The 10,245-nt window shown below is 38.3% G+C and overlaps 1 long non-coding RNA gene across 1 annotated transcript; it reads right to left on the minus strand.

Moving 5' to 3' along the window:
- Window positions 1-1,060: 1,060 nt before the first annotated feature.
- On the minus strand, window positions 1,061-7,092 carry LOC144994961 (uncharacterized). The gene is made up of 4 exons (XR_013658702.1): window positions 3,258-7,092; window positions 3,061-3,182; window positions 2,651-2,687; window positions 1,061-1,907 (listed from the first exon to the last, which is right to left on the minus strand). It is a non-coding gene; the product is annotated as an uncharacterized LOC144994961 (long non-coding RNA).
- Window positions 7,093-10,245: the final 3,153 nt, after the last annotated feature.

The following is a 10,245-nucleotide window of genomic DNA, read 5'->3' on the forward strand; positions in this document are numbered from 1 at the left end:
TTTACACATTTAACTGAGAATCCAAACGCATTTTTGGGCATTATAACTATTTTGTGTCTTTGACTTAAACAAAAATGTACTGTTTTCTGGTTTTGCCAACAAATGTCTTCATTTTTATTCATGGTTTTCTGTCCCTTCTTCTAACTGGGTTAGTGTGGGGTAAAACCCAGAGCAGCAGCGAGTGTTGTGTTGTGAATACTGATCACAGTGGGACTAGTGGGAGAAGGACGATGATGCGAGTGACAGTGACTGTAGGAAGTGCTCCTGATTCTTGGGTTTTCTGGTCCCACTCCTTTCATTTCACAGCATTTGCAGAGTTCAGTGTCTGCTGAGGCTTGATTGTAATCATAAAAATGACTTTATTTTTAAAGAAATCTTTCTTGAGAAGTGCTGGGAAGTAAAGCCAATGTCCGTTCTGTGGATAAGGAATGAAAACAAAGATATTCTTGTTTTAAGCTCACGTTTTTTTTCAGGCCCAAGTGGACAGAAGAGTTTTAGATCTCGTCTTGTCTGACTTTCCACGACTCAAGGACATGGATTACCCACACTCCCATTTTTAAGTCCAGCTGGGACAGAGAGGAAGATCGTTGGCTGTCCCAAGGGTTCAGGACTCAATTGCTGCCGCACTCAATTATTTTCAGGATTGGTCTCAGTAACAATTTACTGTATATAATAACTGGACTGAGTGCCCTCCCCCATAGAAAATGGTTTACTTCCGACTACAACCAAATGATGTCAATTCAGTTGCCTTTTTTTTTTTTTTGCAATAAAGACTTCGACACATTGGAGCCAGACATTGTCAGTTAGCTGTTGAGTCAAAGTTTCTTTGGCAACCACTCTCACCAATTAGGAGTGAGTCCGGCATGCAACATATACTTTTAATGTGGCATCTGATTGTCCAGTTTATAACTCGCACAATAGAAAAAATGCCACTTAAAACATTAGGATTAACAAAACAAAAGGTATCAGAGCAAGAATGGTTCTTCTGACCAATAGAATGGCTGAGTAACAGCTCTTTCTTTCTCGATCTCTGATGTTTTTCCTGGACTTCTTAAGAGAACCCCACAGCAAAGTCAATGGGATTTTGGCTTCTTGGCACCAGCAGGTACTTCTTGTTTGGAATGCCAGGGAGGAGGGGGCCCCTCAGTCCAGTTCTACTATACAGTCTATGGTTTTGACCTAAAGACCAGGAACTTTATAAAACACACAAACCTGACAAAAGCTGCTAAACTTAAACTAAACATAAGCAAAAAATAAATTCCATGAAAAACAAATGAAATAAAATGAAAAATGAGGAGCAGTGGGTCGAATGACTAACACCCACCACCTGTGAACGATAAGCAAATGAAACTAGGCGAGATCGTGACTGTGGAAAATAAAACCCAGAAACAGAACATGATCAGGAAAACATTACATGACTGAAACGGTTACCAGGCGAGTGCAGGATGTCCGTCACCTGTCACCTTGTTTTGTCTTGTTCTTAACCAATAACGTGGACCGTCTGTAAGCAGAGCGAGACACGACGGCTGAGTGAAGAGGTCTTAAACTCTGATGATCTTTTTTTTTTTTTCCTTTTACTGATGTCAACTTTTAGAGCAAATGAGTTTGAGGACAAATGTTAACCCCAGAGGAACAGTATAAAAAAGGATCGAGACTAAATTCAAAAGAGGGGATGTGGTTCATCATTTGTACCTCTCGATTCGCTATTGTCCTCTGTCTGTCGTCTTTGTTTCATTCCACACTCTCTTTTCATCCATATCTCTCTCTTCACCGCTTGATTTAGAGGTAGAGCTCTTGCATTAACTTGAGTTAGAACCCAATTTAATTCTTCCTTTCTCTCCTGAAGTGTTTATTTCATCCTCAGACCACAGCTTTACTTGTTTTCCTGTCAGGTCTTCCACCCTCATCTTGGTAAAAAAAAGCAGACGGAAAATAGCAGAAAGTAATTAGTAATAAAGAAATGATCCAGTAATAAACAAATGTTTGATAAAAGTTCTGAAATCTCAAACGGGTAGTCAAATGTGAACTAGAAACATTTTATTTTCTACATTTTAAAATTTTTGGTTTAGTAACTTACTGGAATTCTATTAGAATTGTGTATATCGTCTTCTACCTGTGATTTATTCTTATGTTTAGTTTCTTCTTTTTAAAATCTTTTATTCCTTCAATAACAGTGACTTGCCAGGAGATTGCAGATGGTGACAGCAGTCAAATCTTACATTAAAAATTGAAGTTATTACTAAAATAAATACCCTTGAGAAATCTGTTACTAAGGTAACCCGCATCACTTGTGATGCATTCATTTCTTTGGACATTTGCTTCAGTGTTGTCTGATATCTTTCACCTATCTGAAACTTTTCAAAATACTTTCAACCAGAACCGCCTGCAAAAAAGCAGCCCCTTCAGTTGCTTTCCTCATTAATTCTGACCATAAAAAAATCAACATATTCAAATGAATTCAAAGAAAGCAATATTTGACTAAAATAATGAAGAAAACGATAATTTCCTATGAACTACGAATAAGATCCCATTTTTGTGCAAATATGAATAGCTGAAGGTGAGGAAAACAAGGATGATACAGGTGATAGTACAAAACTAAGCACTGTTGCAACATTAATGTTTCTGGAAAGTTAAATCAGCTGTCACACACCTGTGTGACATGTGTCCTCTGCATTCGACTCATCCCCCTTGAAAAAAGAAAAAATAGCATTTGAGCTGCTGACCATACACTGCAATAATCCAGTCTGTCCTGACCACATCCATCACGGTGTGGTTTGGATCAGCAACTAGACATAACAGGAACAAACTGCAGAGAATCATCAGATCTGCTGAGAGGATTATTGTATAAAAAAGTTCTCTCTAAATAAAGTTTGGCTTTAGTTGATTTAAATCACATTAGGCATCCACTAACATTATTGTTCTATTAATTTTTTTCAGATGTTGATGGCCTTCTAAGATGTTATTATTAAAAGTTATTGGTTAAAGTACAAACAAGAAATGATTGAGAACAGGAAATACATTTAAAAAGTCTCATCTAATTGAATCACTGATGTAACAAACCTGCAGGTAAGGAGCTGTGTCTATCAGTGAGACAGAAGATAATTCAGAAATCTCTCCGCTTGTCATTTTTGGCGCTCCATGGATTCAATCGCCTCAGGTGTAAATGTTGGTGACATTCGACGCTGCAAAAAGTTACAAAGGTTATAAAAGCGTGTCAAATTCTGAGCGTGTTTTTGAGACAAAGTGTTGGGCATCACCTCCATGTGCTGACATCCAGCTTGACATCACAGCGCCGAGTGCCACACTGGTACACTGTTTTGAGCATGCGTGTGCGCTGTGACCGGCAGGGACAGCGGTTCCGGTTCCCGTTTTAATCTGCTTTGACGCAGTGTTAGCAGTGCTTTGGATCATCATCCGTGTGCGCCGCTGCAGGCTCACACTCTCACACGGGACAAACTGAGGTTTGTCTATGAAGACCAAACAACTTTGAATTACAGACCCCAGGTAAGGAGAAAGCTTTTATGAACTTTAGTTCCACATTTACAGATGTTCTGCTCTGTTTTCTGCATGATAAAACTCCTCCAGCTTTCAGAAATGTAAGACTGGTCTCTGTACTGCCGCTCTGGTACGTCCGTGTTCAGATCTGATTCTCGCTGTTGCTTCAAACTCTGAAACCAGCTCAAAAACTGAAGTTTGTAATTAAATAAAAACAACTTTTCACCATCAAACCTTTCTATTTACATATTATTTCCATGGTAGGAGTCTTTTATGTGCTTCTGTCCTATTAAAAGTGAATGAACATATTTATTTCCTTTTTTCAATACAAAAAAAACTGGTACTCCTGACAAAAACCCTTACTAATGGTTTACAGCCTGTTCAAAGTTCTACTAAAACCCAGATGCAACAGGAAGCAGCAGCAGGAACTATTTGGCACCCCTCTCCGGGCGCACTCCATCTTCTGGGCGGCGCTGCACCAAGCAGGGCTTGAAGTCCCACTCTAAAGTAATCTTTTGGTTTACTTTCAAAACGTTCCCAGTGGTCTTTCAGTCATTATAATGCTGTTTTTAGCTCCCCCTCAAAAGAGAAACAATGTCGTTTTCTAGAATATAGTTTCTGCAGAGCGGCAAGAATTTATTAGAAATTCACTTCTGAGTTGTTGGCTGTTGGCACAGAAAAATCACACCTTCATTCCCCTCCCTGGTACTGAGATCTCTCTGTTTACACCCAATCCAGCTAGCTTACAGACCCTCACACCCCAGACTTAACATCTGCGGTGCAGTAAAAGTGGCGACCAATATCGGAGCCATCCAGCTGTAGTTTAGATGCAGATTCCAGCTCAGATAAGGAAAACAAAGCCGTTCATAGATCTATTTGTCTGCAAGTGGATGCATCAGAATGGAGCGGAGCAGGAAGCTTGTGACACCGCACAGCAGATTTTAAACTAAACTACAAATACGATCTTTTTTAACTGCATCTTTTCATCTGCTCCTGAGTCACATGATGATTTGAATAAAGAAATACCCAGAAATACAAATTTGAGCTTGATTATCTTCATATATGTCATCTACCATTAGAAAAAGGCTACAAGGAGATGTTAACAACACCAAAAACACAATTTTCATCAGGGCGGGTCTTTAAAAAAAAAGATTTTCCATTTATGTTAACGTAGTTTTTTTTTTTACTAGAACTTTTTCCTTCAGACATGATTGTGAATCCACTAAAACTCATGGTTTAAAGAAACAATCTTGTCAATGAAGTTGATTAAACCTAACTTCTAATCTGTGAAATGTGTTAATAGCTGCAGACGCATTCTCCTCATTTAGTCTTCTTTTGAGTTTTTTTGGGTTCTTGGATGTTGAACTTAGGAGTCCTATATTGTTCTTTCTTAAGAACAGGTCCTGAAAGAACATCAGACCAAGAAAACCTCCAAAACAGCTGAGCTACATTTAGAAAAATAAGATTTTGATTAAATTTGGAAATCAAATTTACTTAATTAGTGAGAGACTGAGAAACCAGTATAATTTGAAAGGTTACGGTCTACTTTATGGATTTAAGAATCGTTCTTAATTAAGCTAATAAAACAAATTTCACTAATTAAACATTGAGATCAAAACCAATCAGAGTCCAGAACCGAATATCTTTGACTAGAGGAGACTTTTAACAACTGTCGCTGTTTTAGGAACTCACAGGAGCCTGCGGCAAATGTTCTGATGTACTGAGCTGCTTTAGAACGAGCCTGATCTTTGACTCCAGTTGTAAATAAACATGTATAAATAAATATATTACTTAGCGGTGCTAGGGGATAGTCCACACAGAGCAGACGGAGGAGATGGAGGCGGATGCGGGGCAGGTTTATTTATGGCACATGATGGAAAGAGCCATTGTTCTTTTAGTGCCAACAGAGTAGCAGAGTTTCAGATTCTCGGCCAAACAGATGGTTTAAGGAAAGACGGGGGGGGAGACAAGCACGTCAACCTTTTCCAGAGAGAAGGGTCAATAGGGTAAAAAACAGGCCATGAAAAAGCCCGTACATTTAATAATAAAGAAACAGGATTGGGTGACATGATTGAGAAATGTCAGCTAAAATATGAAAAAATTCTTCGTCTTCATTTAAAAATGTATATTTTGTTTGAGCCAAAATGATTATGTTCTACAATCATGAAGAACATTGTTTAGATGTAAAGTCAACAATATCTGACCTCTGCAGAGTTCCTTATTGTAATAAGCTATGAGCAGGAATTGAGGCCGTTTGAATCCTTTGAAACGGTTTTGGTACCTAAATGTTGCTCCAATTTTCAAAAATAAAATCATGGAAATTCTTTCCAAATAGTGTAACAAAGCAGCATAACAGGGTGAAGGAGAGCGACTGAATGTATCTCAGATGCTTTACTTCATTCTTTTTGACAGTCTGCACTGCGGCGTTGCATCTTCGCCTTCAAACACACAGAAGTAAACTCGTATTTCAACCCTCATCGCCACTCCATGCCGGCAGTCTTTGTTGGAACATTGTACACGTTACTCTCGTCCATCAGGTCGCTGAATTAGAAGCTTTTACTGTGAGGTACAGCCAAACTTTCACTTGCTTCACCTTTGGCTTTCTAAATGAAGCTCCGCCCACCCTCACAGTCACACCCGTTCTTATGAGCCCGACCACAATTTCTTAAAAGGTAAAATGAGTGCCCAAAATTGTACAGCAAAACTGAGTAGAGCACAAGTGATTGATAAGTCCGAAACAACGGTGCATGAAAATGTAGCACTGAAATTTGCATTTCCAGTACCCCTAGAACCATATACTTGGCACCAGGAATTTTCAATATGCAAACCAAAGCTCGTTTCTGCATCGTAAAATGGCTAATGATGGGTTGAGTGATTTAGACGTAGCACTACTGAAAGCCCAGGTGTGTAATGCAGTCCCCCACTGGGTCAGATCATGCCAATGACAGAAAATCTCAGCTAACTGGGTTTTAAGCACAGCTGTAACCACTGCTGAGTCAAATGCAGAGAAAAACTTTCAGTCCTATTATTTTCAGACGAGCTTTGTGCCACTTTTTTTTAGTGTCTGTCAGTTTTGAAAGGACAGGTTGCCACCCCAAAAATTGCCACAACCACCAAGTAGTGTCCTTTTAAGAATATTTTTTTTGGCTTATATATTGCTTATATATTATACATTAATTAGATCTGTAAAAATGGTTTCATTCATTTGAGGAATGCTGCTATTTCTCACCTTGATACAACGCTGGTGAGAATATACAACGCTGAAGTATATTTTTGTATATAATTGGAAATAATTTCAGTCATGATGTTGTTAAGGCTCTGACAGCTTTCAAACACATTTGAAGCTCTCCTTTCCATCTGCAGAGCTGTGAGACATCAACTTTCAGATTGTGCAGCTGCAGCCACAAACCCAAACCCAGAGGCTTTTAGAAAAGAGCTTTTTTGATTGGCTACAAGTGGAAATTCAAACTCAAAAACAGTCCTTGAGACTAAGGTGGCACTTATTGGAGCCTTCAGTTCCGGAAGGACTGAGATGAATGAAATAGAGGGAGGACAGGTTTTTTCACAGATAAAAGAGCTGGTTGAAAAAAAACAGAATAATACTAAAAACATCTTTTGGCTGTAAGGCATAACAGATAAAACCAGAAAAACAAGGCCTTACTTCTTCAACTAGAAAAACAGGAAAATGTGGCCTATCTTGAGGTGGTCCATTATGACCACAACTGAAAACACTCACATATAGGGGTATACCTGACCATTCTGATTTTGTTTTATTTTTTTTTGCTGAGTTTTTACCTCATCACATCAATTCCAATGATGCACAAAAGGGATTTATTTTTTGAATTTATTTTTTAACTTGTATTCCACATCTTAATACTTTGAAGTTTTATATCATCCTAACCATCACCAACATCAGGCGCAGCACCCCAAGTTGGAGGTACTGCTATTGCCGCCTTTTTTTAGCTCTAAATTTCTTAAGATCATGGTTTATAAATTAAGTCACTTGTACTTTAATTCAGCTTTATGACTAATATTTATTGTGTTGACATGTCCAATAAAAATTAGATTGAATAAGTGCCAATCAATTCAAGTCTATTTTGTGATATATTTTGCCCATTTTTGAACGGACATACAGTAGTTGTTGTTTAACTGCAGGTTCACAATGTTTTTTAGTACCAATACTACAAAATTCAAGCTTTTATTGCATTTTTTTCATTTATTTCCCTGGTTTAGTTGTTTGAAATCTGTTCTACACACTAAACAGTAAATTATCATTATTTGTTTTATTCCTCTGCAGTCTTTCTTTGGTGTTTTCACCGCATTTAAATAATAATATCACAAATTTAATAAAACTGCAAAAGCCTGCCTATTTCAGAGCATTTGACAACGACTAGTAATAACTTTAGAAACCTTTTTTTGTTTTGTTTTTAAACTAATACTGCAAAATATAATGGACTCTCAACTCCTGCCAATGGGTAAAGGTTCAGCAGAGCTAAGCAGCCAAAGTAAAAAGGAGGTTCAGCGCAATGACATTTATGTGGGTTCTCTATCAGAAAAACTTGCCACTGCAAACAGCAGCAAAGCAACACAGACAGGGGGACAGCAAGTGTTTGGTCCTTCAAGACTTAAGAGGAGAAATAAAAGAACAAACTGATTCCTGCAGCCCCTAATAAAAGATGCCTGGTACATGATGAACTATTGGATTCTTGTGAGGCAGAATCAACAATGAGAAAAACAAAAGGCAGAAGCTTAACCAAGTTTGGATAACATGGAAAAATCTAAATAAAAAGACTTTAGTCAGACAGTCGATCTGCTTGCAAGTGAATCCTGATGTGGTTCAGCGACTGTATGAAAACAGACAGACAAGACTGATCTGTGTTATCTCTCAATATCTTAAGTGAAATAAAGACCAGAGAGCAAATTTGATGGCACAAACAGTCTGGAAAATATCCTGATATCTAAGATCGTGTATTGAGATACATCAATTTATGATTCCAAAATGAGCAATGGACTCTGTTGCTTTCCACTTCTATCTAGTCAGTATTTCTTTTATCCTACCCGGGCAATGAGCTGTTGTTATTGCACTACTTTTTCAGGAGGATTAGTCCATTTTAAAGGATGCAGAGTGAAAGAGAAATAAAACAGATCAGATGTACATTTTTCTTGTTTTTTCTGTCTGATCAAACCACGTCTTAAAGACTCCTAAAAAACAGTTTGTTGAACTGACAACCATGTAGATCATCACTTGTGTCCTAAATAGTATTTTTTCACAATACATATTTGAAAATCTTGCTTAAAGTCCCGCTCTAATAATTTTCACAGCATTCCCAGTGGTCATTTTTAACCAGAATCCAAAAACCTGCGTTGTTTTCTAGGTCATAGTTTCTGCAGAGCAGCAGGAGTCATTAGAAATTTGCCAGAGTTGTGGTTCTGGTGGCGCAGAATAGGCCCATGCCCACTTCCCATCACCCACGTGTTTACACTCTCTCCCGCTAGCTTACAGCCCATCACACTCCCAAAATAGCATTACCGGTGCCATCATTTAGTTGTGGTCATAGTTCTAAGCAGCACCAAAAGTCACTGCTTGCTGGTAGGAACGTTTCTGTCTAATCCCAGTTGTGTATTTTGTTTTAATCAAGTTTGCTCAACACCTCAAATAAATCCCAAGTAAAATATTGAATTATTGGATTCGAAATGGATCATGTGGATGGGCTGTCTCTGGGGGATTTTAAAACAAACATTTTATTTATTTTTTTGTGAGTATGACAAAGACAGTGGCAAGGGGGAGTAATTCAGATTGACAGGAGATAGACGGGGAGAAATCTCAGTATCATATAGAAAATCCTCAGGCTTCATTGATTGAAAGATCTGTCTGTCTGTCTCTCCAAAACACACACAGACAGACACACAGAGCCCCACTGCACAATATTTTTTGTCTAGTTTGTGTCTTAGTGAGGCTGTCAAAGTGTCAAACTGATTACACGCTGACGGACTGATGGACTCGGTGTGTGTGTGTTTATGGCTTCCAATGATGCATGTTATTGCAAGTGTGTAGTTGCATCTTAATGATGGCATTTCAAATCATTTAAGTTTCTTCAGGCTGAACAACAGATAATCAGGGACAGCCCAGCAGAGAGCTTTAAGAGGCTATACAGCACATTAAGAAGTGACACTTTTTCTGAAAATATTGTCAGTTTTTAACCAAGTTACATTTTTTGTGCTCTGGTTGAGTTCCTCCAGAAGTTAGAGCTTTTATTTTGAATGTCTGTCGTGGTGACATCTGCAGTGACACATAGAATTTTCAGCATCATGTCAATCTTTTTAATTTACCACATGAACTGTGACATTACAACCTGCATTCACCCTGACTGGTTGATGAAACCTTTTCACACTTCCTGCATAAAAGTGAACCGATACGACCTTTACCATTTACCCGAGAGGGGGGTCTAAATAAATGCACCCCAGTTAGGCTGAATGGATCCTAAATTAAAATGTTGTGTGGAAAGATGAACAAATATCCAGGTTCCTTTGTTTTGTTTGGAACATAGGTGATGTGATGGTTAGCCTTGTTGCTGAACACCAACAAGAACAAAAAGGTTTAAATCCCAGATGATGGTTTATTTCTAAAAAGTGTGTGTGTGCCTGTATACGTGGGTTTCCTCCACTCTTTTGCTTTACTCCAACTGGCAGGAAGAGGTTACAACAGCCCTTGCAAGAAAAGAAAAAAACACTAAAGACCGCAGTTTGTGC

The sequence above is a fragment of the Oryzias latipes genome, chromosome 10 (assembly GCF_053564925.1).
Source record: "Oryzias latipes strain Hd-rR chromosome 10, Olatipes_Hd-rR_3.1".
Taxonomy (NCBI): Eukaryota; Metazoa; Chordata; class Actinopteri; order Beloniformes; family Adrianichthyidae; genus Oryzias; species Oryzias latipes.